Source organism: Benincasa hispida, chromosome 11 (genome assembly GCF_027475165.1).
Source record: "Benincasa hispida cultivar pf3 chromosome 11, pf3_genome.v1.1, whole genome shotgun sequence".
NCBI classification, from domain to species: Eukaryota; Viridiplantae; Streptophyta; class Magnoliopsida; order Cucurbitales; family Cucurbitaceae; genus Benincasa; species Benincasa hispida.
The window spans coordinates 81,681,407-81,696,582 of record NC_143488.1 but is presented as its reverse complement, the minus strand read 5'-3'; the positions used below and the strand labels follow the sequence as shown (position 1 = coordinate 81,696,582).

General features: G+C 32.1%; 1 long non-coding RNA gene and 1 pseudogene across 1 annotated transcript; one reads left to right on the top strand and one right to left on the bottom strand.

Annotated features, from left to right (window-relative positions):
- Window positions 1-3,037: 3,037 nt before the first annotated feature.
- Window positions 3,038-7,372, bottom strand: LOC150032948 (uncharacterized; annotated as a pseudogene).
- Window positions 7,373-9,647: 2,275 nt separating this feature from the next.
- Window positions 9,648-13,695, top strand: LOC120092036 (uncharacterized). The gene is made up of 4 exons (XR_005485888.2): window positions 9,648-9,807; window positions 9,895-9,981; window positions 10,114-12,926; window positions 13,041-13,695. It is a non-coding gene; the product is annotated as an uncharacterized LOC120092036 (long non-coding RNA).
- The last annotated feature ends 1,481 nt before the right edge of the window (window positions 13,696-15,176 follow it).

Here is a 15,176-nt window from a genome sequence, read left to right as displayed (position 1 = left end):
TTCTTATGTTTTAATTTATTAAAGGAATGCCAAAGACCAACCACACCCAAAGTTGGAACAAATTATTCAATAGTATCACCATCATGGGTTATTATATAATAATAAATATACCTTATCTAATAGTAAAAAACTGTCAATCACATTATGACAGTATCACTGAATAATTTTTCTCGAAGTCATCACTATTATGGATCGTGTTTCTTTTTTCTTCTAGTTTTTCTAGTACAACACAATTGCAAGGAACGAAAAATCGAACATTTGACTTTAAGGGAGAGAATACATGTCAACCCTACCAGTTAACTAAGCTCCCTTTCATTATGGTGTTATTTAATTGCACTAATTTGGAAGATACAAATAATTGCAAAAACATAAAGCTGGTTTTAAGAGTGGTAGATATAGTTTGTGCATTTTTCTAAAGTTACAGTCAGTAAAATTATTCATGTATAGTTCAGTATATAGATAAAGATATCAATATAATTACCATCATAAAAATGGGTAGGAAGAAAATGTAGATTTGTTAATTAAAAAATTAAAGTGGTTTGCTGGAATTTAGGAATAATTGAGGATGAATGGAATGAAATTGTGGGACAAAAACATGGAAGAAAAACGCTGACGTCTGATGAAGATTCCACTAAGGTTGTCTTTGAGTGGTAAACTCCTAAACGTCACCAAACAACATTCTCTTTTTATTCTTTAATATTAACAAAATATAACCAAATAATGATTACTCTAACTGTGTTCTAGGATTGAGATCACTTACATCACCACCCACCATCCCCTACCATTTATATATTTCCCCATGTTCCCTGTTTTTCCTTCAATTATGGATTTGGAATATATATATGGAAGATTTCATTTATTAGCTTCATATTTTTGTAAGGCATTAGTTTTTTGAGATGCCTCAAAAATAGCCTTAACATCGGTGTCAGACGATAAATTATTTTCCTACAAAATATTTTTTCCTAATTTGGAAATATCCGGCAAATTTGTTTCGTCTAATATTATTCTTTATTGAGGCGCGACTTATTTTCTCCAAATTGGGAGTTGTTTCTTTTGTTGGATTCTATAAAGCACGGATACCGATACTTCCAGATACATATCTGACACGCGATTAGACGTATCTATAATTCTCAAATATGTATTTGACACATGATTTGACGTATCTATTTCTATGCGTATTTTTTTTAAGAAAAAAGACAAGTAACTCATCTAATCTTTCCCAATCTAAAATTAGGAAACATATTTAAAAGCTTGCTACTCAAGTCCAAAACTAAAAGAAAAATAAATAAATAACGGACCAAACCCTAGACTAGAATCATCTATTCTTCATCTTCACATTTGAGTCTCCACAAAGTCCACCAAAATATAAACCATTTTGATATCTTCAACAATATATTCTTCGTTTATCTTCATACTTTTCCCTCTAATCTTCTTCTTTTTCATTGCAATATGAGTCACTTTCCTATTGCATTTTATTAACTATTGTACTTCAACATTTTAGATATTGCTTTTTTTGTATTATATTTCAGTGTTTGTATTCTATTTGTGCTATTGTTATTAACTTGTATGCTAAATTTATCTATATCCTAGATTTTTTTAAAGATTTTTGTAAAGAAAAAAATGTTTCTTCAACGTATCAGTGTCCTATTTTTTTAGAAATATATATATTAAAAAATATATAGAAAAAATGACGCATCCTTAGACGCATCCGTATCTTAGTTTTTTAGAAATTGATGAATCGTCATATCCGATCGTATCCGTATCATGTAGTCGTATTTGTGTCTGTGCTTCATAGGTTGGATTCATTTTAAAAAGAAGTATTATTTTGATTTTTGAAGGTATCGTTTTTTGTTTGTTGGTTTTGTTAATCAAGCAAGACGAGTTTTTATTCTACGGCCATTGTATGTATTGTGGTGTTCTTGCTTATTGCTAACTATGCCACTATGAAAAATTCTTCATCCATTGATTGCAACGCATTGAAGATAATCAAGGTTTTAGGGGGAACGTAAATTATTACTGCTGGAGAAGGGATTCTCAATCTTAGGAGGAGCCTAAGATTCAACACTGAAAGAGAAGTTCAACTTCTTAGAGGGATTCAAAAAAAAAAAAACATTACTCACACAAAAAACATATAATCTTAATATTTAAATACATATAACCATAGTAAATGACATACCATGTTTAATACATTATTTATCAATCCATCGACCCTCACAATCATGTCTAATAATGTATGTGGATGTTGTCTCGTCAATCTCAGTAAATGTATCAACATTGGGCATTCTTTGCATACCTCCATAACCACACTCTTGTAGTATATCTCCTATTTCATCTTCATAAAAATCATTCTCAATTGTTCGTTATGGAGATGTTAAAACAATTGACCAACCCGAATTAGTGGGGTCTTTTACATAGAACACTTGTTTTGCTTGGGAGGCTAAAATAAATGGGTCTGATTTATATCCAATACGATTGAGGTCCAAACTAGTAAACCCAAACTCGTCTATTTTGACTCCAGTTCTATTCTCAACCCAATTACATTTGAATAAAATAAATGATAATCCATGATAGTCAAGCTCCCATATTTCTTGTATTACACCATAAAAGGTCATATCTGACATGACGTGCCTTTTATCCTTAGCACTAGAGACTTGCATTGTGGTAGCCGTTATACTAACTCCACTATTTTGAACCCTCCTAACATCATCGCGATTCTATGTGATAGTAGTAACCATTGACCACATAACCAGAATATTTTGTCACAGTCGGACAAGGTGCTTAGCTATCCATCTTAAAGAAGGCGATATGGAATTTTTGGGAACTTCGAGAGCTAGTGCAATCTACGATATATTTCATAATATTTCAGTAGTTAACATTTAATTATACATCAAATAGTAGGTCTCTAGAGATCACCCGTGTGGACAACCACCGACTGAATGTATGATTATACTCTTCTTGAAGCCACTTTCTACTTTTATTTTTACCAGAATTGAGCTTAGACAAAATATCCATATGTTGCCTATTATAAATGACAAAGTTAGTAGATTATTGAATAATCAAGTAACCTAAAACGAGAATAAGATGGAGATCAACATACTCGACGTAAGGAAGTACATCATTTACATTTTGAATGACATAAAGATGAGCTTGATCCAACTCATCCTTACTCGATCTAATAAAAAAAGTAGCTGACAATGCTCTATCAATGTTTGAATTCGCTTTCTTTGTTGATGAGTTTAGCCCAATAGAATTAACACCAGATACGAATTTAGAACAAAACTCTATAGTCTCTTCAACAATATAATTTTCTCCAACACATCCTTCTGATCGATTTCTATTTCGTACATAAGTTTTCAACCCTTTCATGTATCGTTCAAAAGGATACATCCACCTCAAATAAACAAGTCCACAAAACTCAACTTCTCTTACGAGATGCACTACAAGGTGTACCATTATTGTGAAGAATGATGGAGGAAAATACTTCTCTAAGAGGCATAGAGTGACAACGATATCTTCTTGCATACCCTTTAACTGAGATGAATCAATCGCCTTGCAACATATAGCATTAAACAAGAAACATAGGTGAGTAATTGCAAGTCTTACATGTTTGGGTAAAATATCATGAACGGTTATCAGTAATAATTGTTGCATAGAACGTGATGGTCATGCGACTTAAGTCCGTAAAGTTTCAAATCTATGAGCGACACTAAACTTTGAATGTTCGATGAATAGCCTTCAGGTACTTTAATTTCTGATAGTACCTTACAAAAGCTCAATTTCTCAGTTTGTGTTAATGTATAACATACAAAAGGTAAAAAGACTTTTTTCTCTCCTACTTGAGGGGCTAACTCTGATCTAATGTTTAGTTCCACCAAATCTAATCGAGTCTTTATTTCATCCTTTGTTTTACAAGGAATATCAAGAAATGTGCCAATAAAATTTGCACTTACATTCTTTTCAATGTGCATCACGTCTAAACAATGTCGCACGTCAAGATACTTCCAGTATTTTAACTCGAAAAAAATAGACTTTTCCTTCCAATAAGTTGAAGTCCTATCTCCACTGTTCTTTTCTTTGATACTTTTCTTACCAAATGAATATTGATACTTACTTGTTTCTGCAAGAATTTCTTCCACACTCAATGGTTTTGGACCAAATTCTAATTCTTGTGCGCTATTAAAAGTTTTTTTTTGTTTCCTATATGGATGATGGCGGGGTAGTAACTTACGATGCCTGAGATATGCCATCCTCTTCCCTTTTGATAAATAAGTGGATGAAGTATTCTCTCCACAAATTGGACATGCATGATATCCTTTAACCGTACAACCACACAAGTTACCATACGCAGGAAAATCATTAATGGTCCATAATAAAATGGCTTTAAGCATGAAACGTAGTTCTTCATATGCATCATAACATTCTACCCCATCTTTCCAAAGTTTTTTCAAGTCATCTACTAACGGAGCTAAATAAACATCTATATCATTTCCTGATTGTTTAGGAACAGATATTAGTGCAGTCATCATAAGAAATTTTCGCTTCATGCACAACCATGGAGGTAGATTGTACGTCACTAACATCACTAGCCAACAACTATATCTACTACTAAGATCTCCATGTGGATTTACCCCATCTGTCGAAAGAGCAAGACGAAGATTTCTAGGTTCTAACCCAAACTCTGGCCACAAGTTGTCTATTTTTTTCCACGATAGGGCATCTTTGGGATGTTTTAATAAACCATCTGTTTCTTTTTTTTAGCATGCCAAGTCAATAAACTTGTTGTTTCTTTACTTCGAAATATTCTTTCAAATCTTGGAATTGGGGGGAAATACCACATGACTTTTGCTAGGATATTCTTAACCCTTTCGTTTAAATTTTTTTGAAGCTTCCATCTTGACGTACCACAAATGGGGATACATTTGCATTAGAGAGTTTTTTTTCTAAACAAGTAACAATCATTTCTACATGCATGAATCTTCTCGTACTTCATTCCAAGAGTACCCAACATCTTTTTTGCTTCATAAGTAGAAGTTGGAATTTCATTAGGAATAGGTAATATGTCATGATTTAATTCCAACAACTCAATGAAACTATTATCGCTCCATCCAAATTTAGCTTTTAAATTATATAACTTTACCAATGTAGATATTTTGGAAAAAGTTTTACAATTTGGGTACAATGGTTTCTTCGAATCATCTAATAATTCTGCAAAATTATCGGATTTTCCACTAAAATAGTTATTGTATGCAGCCTCAAACATTCCAATTGTGTCATCAACATCAACATCATCCCCATCAATTTCGTCTCTTTCACTAGTAGACACATTTTCATTGTTCTCTTAATCGATAATGATTCACCGTGAAAAATCCATGTCTGATAACTTTGATCTATACCATTAAAAAATAAGTGTTCTCTTATTTTGTTCACATCTAGAGTCTTTGCATTAATAGACTTCAAACATGGATAACTCATGACATTCGGTATATTTGAATGTTGTAGACCATTTTTAATAAACATCTTGACCCTTAAATCATACTCAGCTGACATTCTATTCATTTTCATCCATGATTTATCCATGATTGCAAAATATGCAACTTAATCTACCAAAAAATAATAATAATAACAAAGGAAAATTTAAAAGCATAAAATTATGGTTGTAAAATATGCAACATCAACAAATTTAGAACAAATAACTTTTAAGATAAGCATCTTATAAATATTACTTTGTTCTTGTTATTAATGTTGTTATGAAGTCCTTTCTGTGTTGGGTGTACCTTCTCCACTTATCAACCTTCTTAAAACATGTCCAATGCAATCTTCCTATCTTCCTTCCAAATCCCCAAGAATCAAAATTTAGTCTTACACGTCAAACTTGAACCTAACAATGAAAAACTTCACTCAAAATCAAGTATTGAATCCAAACAAATATCACAATAAACCGTGTCCTTAGATCGTGTTTTGTATGAGTCAATATTAAGGACTCAATTCCTATCGATGAAAAGAAAAGCAAAAAAAAAAAAAACTCAGCAAAGTTCAAAATTCCATCAATCTAAACAAATATCACAATAAACCGTGTCCTTAGAGTTAGACTCTTTCTATAAATTAGACTCTTTCTATAAATATTCAAAAAAAGCTAACAATGGATAAAAAACAACGATAACTAGCATGAGAAGCAACATGATGTAGTCCCCAAACATCACAATGTATTAGTTCAAAAACATAAGCAACAACATGTTTATTTGATGCAAAAGACAAATGCTTTTGGTCTAGCCAATGGACATACTTACAAGTAGTTGGCAAATATGAAACATTGTCCAAAACAGACCATCCATGAGATAAGCTAGCCTTACCAATTGTGGTCAAAGACGACTTGTCCTAAAGAACACAATTGTTACCATCAAATTTAATAGTAATAGTAATTGTTGTGTTAATGCACTGATGAAGCTAAGATTGTAAGCAAAAGCGGGAATATACAAAAAATCAGTCAAGACAATATGTGTAATGAGACAAGCCCAACAAAATCTACGTGACATGAGAACCATTAGGCAGAGAAACAAAAATCCCAACAAAATCCACCAAGATTGAAACCACCGGATGGACGGTGAAGTTTATTTTGTACCAAACGGATGGAGTTCGACGGACGGACGGTGGAGTTCGACCCATTGGCAGATTTGTACCCAGGGAGACCGACAGCAAACTTGATGGAGATCGATGGAGATCAACGGACGGATGGACGGTCAATTTTATTTTGTACCAAACGGATGGAGTTCGACCCACTGGCAGATTTGTACCCACGGAGACCAATGGCAAACTTGAAGGAGATCGACGAACGGGCGGACGGTGAAGGAGATCAACGAACAGGCGAGCGATAAGGTTTGGGTAAGAGAGAATGGAGGCAGCGCGCGAAGGGTTAGCGTAAGGAGACAATCGAATATCGAATATAGGGTTTAATTTTTTAATAAAATAAGAAAAAAATTACACCTTTAATGTCGCCTGTGGGTTTAAAACCGACATTAAAGTCCATCTTCGATGTCGGCTTAAAGCCGACATTAAAGATCCATTTTGTTTTTTTAAAAATCCGACATTATACATCTTATTTCACTTTTTTCAACCGACATTAAAGCCCGAATTTCTTCTAGTGACTATAACTTTTTCTTGTTTCTATTGTTCATTGAGCACTTTGCAGAAACCAGAAAAGTTGTGGGAATAAGACTTTGAATTTGCTTTTACTGATAAAAGTCTTTGTTATTTCGCTTCTTGCTTTTCTCTTTTGTGAATAGCTTTTACAATCTTTGGGGCTCTGATTCAGTGGGCTCCATGCTTTTGGATTGGCAAAAGTAATGTTGTAAGTATCCTCTTCCTCTTCCCCCATTTTTCTAGTGAAGCTCTTACCCTTCATAAATATATTTCTTGTGGCTATTTAGCAGTTACGGCAACCACTTTTTATGTTGTTTTGAATTAATTTTTGGTGTTGAAGGGCACTTAGGCATGTTTAAAACACGTTCGTAGTTTCAAGGGGTGTGTTAAATGCCTTAGGTAACTGTAGGAATTTTTGTAGGTCACGACAGTCGTGGAACTTTGTAGTTAGTTTTGAGAGTAAAAATGATCTTTAAGACAATTTTAAGAAAGTTTTGAGAGTTAAGTGACACTTAAACACTTTTTAGGTTGTTTTGAATATCAAAATGTTGCCTAAATAGTTCTCATAACTATTGGATGCATTGCTTCAATTCAAATGAGAACTATAAATCTAATTGTTATAGCTTAAAGGAGAGTTAATCAAAGTAAGACCATTGCACCAGATAGGTTTTGGTCAAAAGTAGTTGGTTCCTATTGATCTTGGCTAGCCATTCAACTTCAAAACATTTTAAAATCCTTCAAAACATTTTTTTGTTTTTTTCGAAATTTCTTCCTTGAGAATTTCATTCAGATGTCATCACCTACATTGAGCATGCTCACTGAAAGACTGTCACTGACATGGACGCCATGTACATGCTCAAGAGACAAGGTCTCACTCTCTATGGCTTTAAAGGTTGGGGTTTTTAGAATCTAGTGTTTGGATTTGGGGGATTTTAGAATTTTAGTGGTCTGGATGTGGAATTCTGGTTCTGGAGATACATTATATATCTGATTTCATTAGTTTTGAACATTGATTTCAAACAATGGATAGAAATGTGCATTAGGTCGTATCGCACTCAAATTAATTTCCGTACTTTACTGTACTAAATACAACAAGAGAAGTACAAAATCGATCTTTAGAGCGCCGATTTAGATTTCTTAACCTCAAAACTTATAGAATATAACTAGGGGGTTTGTGAAGATAATTAATGTAAATTGCATGAAAATTAAAATGATGCGGAATAAATTAAATGCATAAGGTAAATTGAGTGAATATTAGTATGAAAACTTATCAATCGGAGAAAAAACACTTAGTTTGGGGCGGCCTAGTTTATCCAAGTTAATTTATAGAATGAGCGAGAATCCTCCACTAATCAATAAAATAACAAGCATTAAGTTTAAGGGTATGCTAAGTCAAATAATTGATTTCCATCGTCTAACCAACTATTCAAGTGAGATTTATCTAGACTAGAAAGTAATGCTTATTAAATGGAATCCCAAATTGATTTCACAAACTTACTTAATCCTTGCTTCTAGGTGATTAACTACCTAACAATTACAAATTAGGGCTAATCAAAGTAATTAATCATACTACCATGCTAATTTATCAGATTATCCCATGTAAGATAGATTAAAGAATAAATTCAAGGTGAAACCTCTAAAATTCATAACAATCCCAACAAGAATACAATTCAAGTATCAAGAATGAAGAAGGAATGGAAATAAATTAAGAGATCCAAGCTAAGCACTTACCTCTTAGCTACAAATCATACTCCAAAATAACAATAATCAAGTTCTAAGATGATAAAAATGGCAAGAAGTTACCGTTTACATTCGAGAGGAGAAGAAGAATGAGTGAAAAATGGAAAAGCAGTGTGATCCTCACATTTCGGACAGAAAACGCAATATAAAGCAAGTACCGCAATATTGCAACGCCACGCAAGACAGTGTGCACGCCTCCGTTTGATATTCGTGGCATTACAACGCTGTCATGTTTCCACAAAAATTTAATGCTTCTACCTTTGAGCGTTGTGCAACAGTCCGTTTGAGCGTCGCAATGTTTTGACTGAGGCAAATTGATGGTTTCTCGGTGCTCTTTTCCTCTTTGTGCAATTTACCTCTCAACTTGGTCGTTTTATCGTATTTTCGTACCAAACACCTTATTCAACCTCTTGTACACTCGAGACCTATAAAAATATCAACTAAACTCATTAAATAGTCTACCGATCTCAAATTAAGGAGAGGAAGGTAGCATATTTTCGGTGGTATCAAACCTTAGATAGTTAATATTTTCTCTCGTTCGATAAAGAATTCTATAACTAGAGATCTTCTTTTGTATAATTAGAAATTTCTTTTTTTTTTTTTTTTTGTTTTAAATACCAATGGTAGGTTCAAAGATGTTTTCAATGTTGAAAAATGTGTTGTTGACGGAGTTATAGGCTCACCAACTATTGTTGTGGAGAAAGAGGCGCCACAACTACAAAGCAATATGAAGACTTTAAATTTTGAAATGTGTGAACTCATTATTCTTTGACTCACTTTCGCTCTCTTAGAGATTTCCTTCATTGTTTCTCAAATTTCCCCCATATCTAACTCACTTATTGTGTTGTTCTCTCTTCTTTTCTTTGAATAAATCTTTGTAGAGAACCAGATTTCTTGGTCGCTGAAGTTCTAATTTTCAATCAAACATCTGTATTATATCTTTCTATCTCTATTTTTCTCTTAAGTGTTCTTTTTTTTCGATTTTTCTTTGATGGGGTTTCCTCTTTTGTTTCTTAGATGTCTTCAAGAATAATGAAGAGTTGGATAATAAAAGAGCTGGTGATGTGATGAAGTTTATATTCTTTTATTGATGATGTCAATTAGGTTTGTGAAAAAACCAGCTTCTTCTGCTACCATCTCATGGGTTTCTATTCTTTTTCAACTTTATCGCTAAACATATTGAGTTTCTTCTAATTGTTTCTCCTTTTAATAAAAATTCTTACATTCTTTTTTCAGATTGAAGAATCTAATTGATGATATTGGACAGTTTCATATTCAATCGACCTACAGATCATGCTAACATGTTGTTGTTTCAAAAGTGGTGATTTCATTCTTTGAGGTGATTTTCCTTTTATTCCATTGATTAGCAACAGAAATTATCAGATTTTTCATTTGAATATTTTTTAAACAACTACATTAAACAAATTTCTTTACATTATTATCTATGAAGATTCTTCTGATTGCAAATATTTCTGCAAAGGTTAAGATTAAGGTTAATGATTTTTACAATTCTGCTCAACAAGAACTCGTTTCAGAACAAGACATTGGATGCTGGTCTTTAGAATTTTCTTATTATGTTATTTCTAGAATGTTCCTTATTTTTCATTAGATCATGTTTCTTCAATATTCTTAGTGCTTTGTTTTTAAGATGGTTTAGATGTGGATGTTTTTCATTAGTAAAGTTGTCTGTTTAGGGGACTTTGGCTCTGAGTTGTTGGATTTTGAGGAGCTTGTTAGATGTATTGAGGGTTTTTGATTGTTGGTCTCTAAAATTTTTTTCCATGTTCTTATTTGAATGTGTTTTAATGGTCATTGAATGATAATCTTTTTAGAAGTCTCAAATTTAGCAACTGCTTGCCCCTATTATATTTTATGAATGGAAAGAAAGAAACTCTTTCTTTCTTTAGAAAAGTGGATAGAAAGTAAGTCATTCCTTTTCATTTGGAAGGTTAAATTAAAATAGTGGACTTGGGCATTTTGTATTTGTGCATCTATTTCATGCTTTTTTTTAGTACTGTTATCTTTTTATTTGATTTAATCATTTATTTTTCATAGTGTTTGGATAAAAAGATGTATAGTTTGTTGGTTAGTTTTTGCATAGTGTTTGAGTGATAAGAGACAACCATCTTGACTGCATTTATATTAGTATCACTGTGTTTATTCATCCTTACACACCTAAGTTGAGCAACTTTTTGACTGCATTTAATTTATATATATATTGTTGGCTCGACGAAATATCTAGTACTAAAGACTTTGACTTTTCTTTAGGTATTGATCTATATTTTAAAAAATACATCTTTGAAGTAAGTGTTTGCTTCAATCTTCTTGTTTATGTCAAATAACTATGTAAATCCTTGATATTATAGGTTTCTTGAATCGAAGGTAAAGGTTGTGATTTCTCTATTTTTGAACTTTGGTATATGGTCTCTTTAGTTGTATGTAATCTTTTTCCCCTTGTATTTGTGTTTTACAATTTTAGTCTTAGATCATGTTCGATTGAACTCTATTGTAGAAAAATATTGTCATATTTAATGAATGAGTTTTGAATTTAATGATAAATATACGTTCTTTTTGTAGCAAGCAGGGATTTGAACTTTATTTATTTGAGTGTGTTAATTAAACCTCAATAATCAGTATTTTGGGGCTCTTTTCTATCTACTCTCTTCAGGTGGGTGTCCATTATTTTGAGGAGTGAAATTTTCAATTAGATGGAAAACATGAATGCAACAATCAACTATCCTGCAGATCATTACAAATTTGAAAGTTTTTTTTTAGTTACTATTTTCAATTAGTATTTTTACCTTTGGTGGAATCAAAGACTTGGTTATTTTGGTTGCTTTTTACATCAGTTTGTATAGATCATTAGGAACCTCAATGCAGTGTAGCACGGTCATGTAAAATGAAATCTAGAAAAGCGCTATGAAAAGTCGACGACTTTCAATAACATCGGCTACGATAGGATGCCTAAAAATGCTATAGTTTTTTTATAGCATTTTTTTGTTGCTGTAATAAATGCTACAAAAAGCAACTATAACATTTTTGCATTAAAATTATGCTATAAAAAAAGGACATTTTATAGCATTTTTTATAGCTTTGGAAAAACGCTATGAAAGGCCAGTGACTTTCAATAACATTGCCTATGACAGCGTCTCAAAAAATGCTATCTTAAGTCTACAATAGCGTTTTTTGCCCCCTATCATATGTGATATTTTTTGCAGTGTGGTCAGTTAGTTGAGCTCTGCGTCAATCACTGTAGTGGTCATGTATGACCACTATAAGAAATTTGGCTTTTTCCGACGGCAAAAAGCAAAAAAAAGAAGTAAAAAAAAAATCGAGAAAGGCTTTTCCGATGCCAATTTTACCGTCAGCATGTTTGTCAGGAAAGTCTCGTCGAGAAAACATTCTCCTGACGCAAAAAAGTTTCGTCATCGGGAATAGTAGATCTCCCGAAGGGAGAAGTGGGGCGGATGTCTCCCGACGCTTAGTGAGTGTCGTTGGCAAAAGGTACTTCTCTCTCCACTTTTAGGATATTTGAGTATTTTTAATACAATATAAAAACTGTAGGTTATATGTTATATTAGATATAACATATAGTATAATATATATATTATATAATAAAATGGTTATTATATAATTATATATTTTTAATTAAATTAAAATAGTTTTAATTTAATTTGAATTTAATAAAAGGAGGGAGTTATAACTTCATCCCTTGGTTTCTCTCTAATCACATACGTGAGAATGAGAGGTTAAATGAGATATTCTTTCTCTTGCTTCTCACGCAGAGAAAATCTCAAGGTTACTCACTGGTCTTGATCTCCCAGTAATCTTTCTCACAAACAGAGCAAAATTCCTTTCCTCTCAAATTCTCTCCCTCTCCCAAAAATTAGCAAAGCCCACACCTCTTGCAAATAATTCTCAACTCCTACGGAGAATACAGAGGATTACCTCTTGGTGTTGGCTATTTTGGGCTACTGTATTTGTTCGTAATCAATTGGAGAGTTCGCGACTAGATCAAGAAGGAATTCGTGAAGTTTTTGGCTTCAAGGGTAAATTATTTCTAACCTTAATTCCTTCTTTAAAACCATGTTATAATTTTTCTTTTCTTTTTTTTTTTTTGTAATTTGTATAATTTGAGATTTTTATATCTTTAATTTTTTTAGATTTGAGAATTGTGAGCGATCCCCGCTTCCGCATTGGACTTCACAGTTCTTCAATTGGTATCAGAGCGACGTTGGTTCCCAATTTTTCAATTTTTCGAAATTAAATTATTTTGTTTTAATGGTGGGTTGCATTAGTATACTATTGTTGATGAATGATGAATGGTTTGCATTTATGGATGTTTTCGGGATTGGGCTTTAGCATTTGCTACTTTAATTTACCAATTTGGTTTGTAAGGACCATTTGTTTTTGGGCATTGATTTTACAATCGAGTATGTAATTTGATTACTTCAGATCGTTTGTGGCTGTTTTGATGAAAATCTGGAAGAGACGTGGCTATTTCTGGAGTTTTTTTTTTTTTTTTTTACAGTGGGAGATTTGGTCCGGTCCAAGTCATTTTTGCAATGGGAAATTTGGTCCAGTCCAGGCGATTTTTTTAGTGGTTTTTTTCATTTTTATTTATTTTTTATTTTTTAGGTTTTAATTAATTATTTTGAAAGTCAATCCCAGTCCGTTAATATGTTGTTTATTTAATTTTAAATTATGCATTGGATGTATGAACTGTTTTTATATATATGTCATAATGTATGTCATATAAAAAAATTCCACCATTGGTTATATATTAATCATGTATCATAAATATTACAAATATGATAATATATTTTGCATGATTTAATTTTATAGCATGCTCATGCATCAAATCTTATAAATGTTATAATATATGTTTGCATGCATTAATAACATAGTCATGCGTCATTTATATTATAAGGGTTATACTATATAGTTTGGATGTATGGATGTATATATGTACATACGTTATTAATAAATTTAATTACTTTATTATATAAATGTTATGTATGTTGAGTAATGAACTGGGAATTGCATGAAGCATGTCATTAATTTAGGTAATTTTATAATTGTTATATTTTTTTACTAAGTATGATATCAAATGCAATGTATGGTTTTAATTTTTTTTCAATTTGATTTTATAATTGCTATAATTAAATGGAATTAGAAATTAAAATCAATAATAAAGAATTGCATGCAAACTTAGGTTAAAATCATTTTTTAAATAGTTTAAAATATGATTCAGATAGACCTAAGTTCACAATATTTCTCATAGGATTAGAAATTAGTTTAATTTTTTTAATCAGTTTAATAGGATTAAATTGACTTTAATAAAAGATTAAAATTTTAGTAAATATATCTATTAGGGACATTTGTCTAAGTCTAGTTCTATATAGGTTGGAGTATTTAAGCTGACGGAAACGGAACAACACTACCTGAGAACTGATTTGGAAGGTGAATTAGATAGATTTGCTACAAGCATACAATTATTGATTAAAGTTTGTGAAAATGTTTAATGAACATTAATAAAAATTGTTTAACTATCAAAAGTAAGTGTTACTTATGGGTAAACTTAGACAATCACTTAGTAAAATAAATAGTCATATTTTTCTAAGTTAAATTAACCCTAGGTAAAACAATTAGTGGGAGGAAAATGGGGTACATGATACTTCATTTTTCTTTGTCATGTTTCTCCCTCATAGTTCACATCGTGAGACTTATACTCGTCCTCCTTTACTTGTGTCCCCCTATGGATGGTGTTTGTATAGGTCAATACCAAGGTGAATGGAACGAGTGTTTATAGAAAGTGGGAGCGAGACATGTGTTAACACATCCCACGATCTCTCTCATTAGTTTGTAGTAAATTCTCATGCTCATCCTCGAGGCACCTTTGCTTGTGTCCCCCTACAGATGGTATTTGCATGACTCTTTACTCAAACTCCAAAAATGGATAGGAATACTTTAGTTTTGTCTCAATTGATGTTTCCCTACGATTAGTTCATTGAGATGGAACTCTAGAATCTAAAATGAGGGGTTACACTTACAAGAAAATGTTAAGTTAGTTAACAATTTCTGAACAAAACAATGGTGATTTATATTAACAAGAACAAGGAGTTGTTCTGTATGTTGGTTGAGATAGTCTCATTTCAGTGAAGAGGTACCTGATCACCCTACAGTGGCTTTTACCCTGCCTAACTAAAATACAATTGCAAAATAGATGTCCACATAGGGTACATTAAATTATTTTGCTAAATTTGATTGGCTTTTCCAATTAGGTAATGCATGAATAT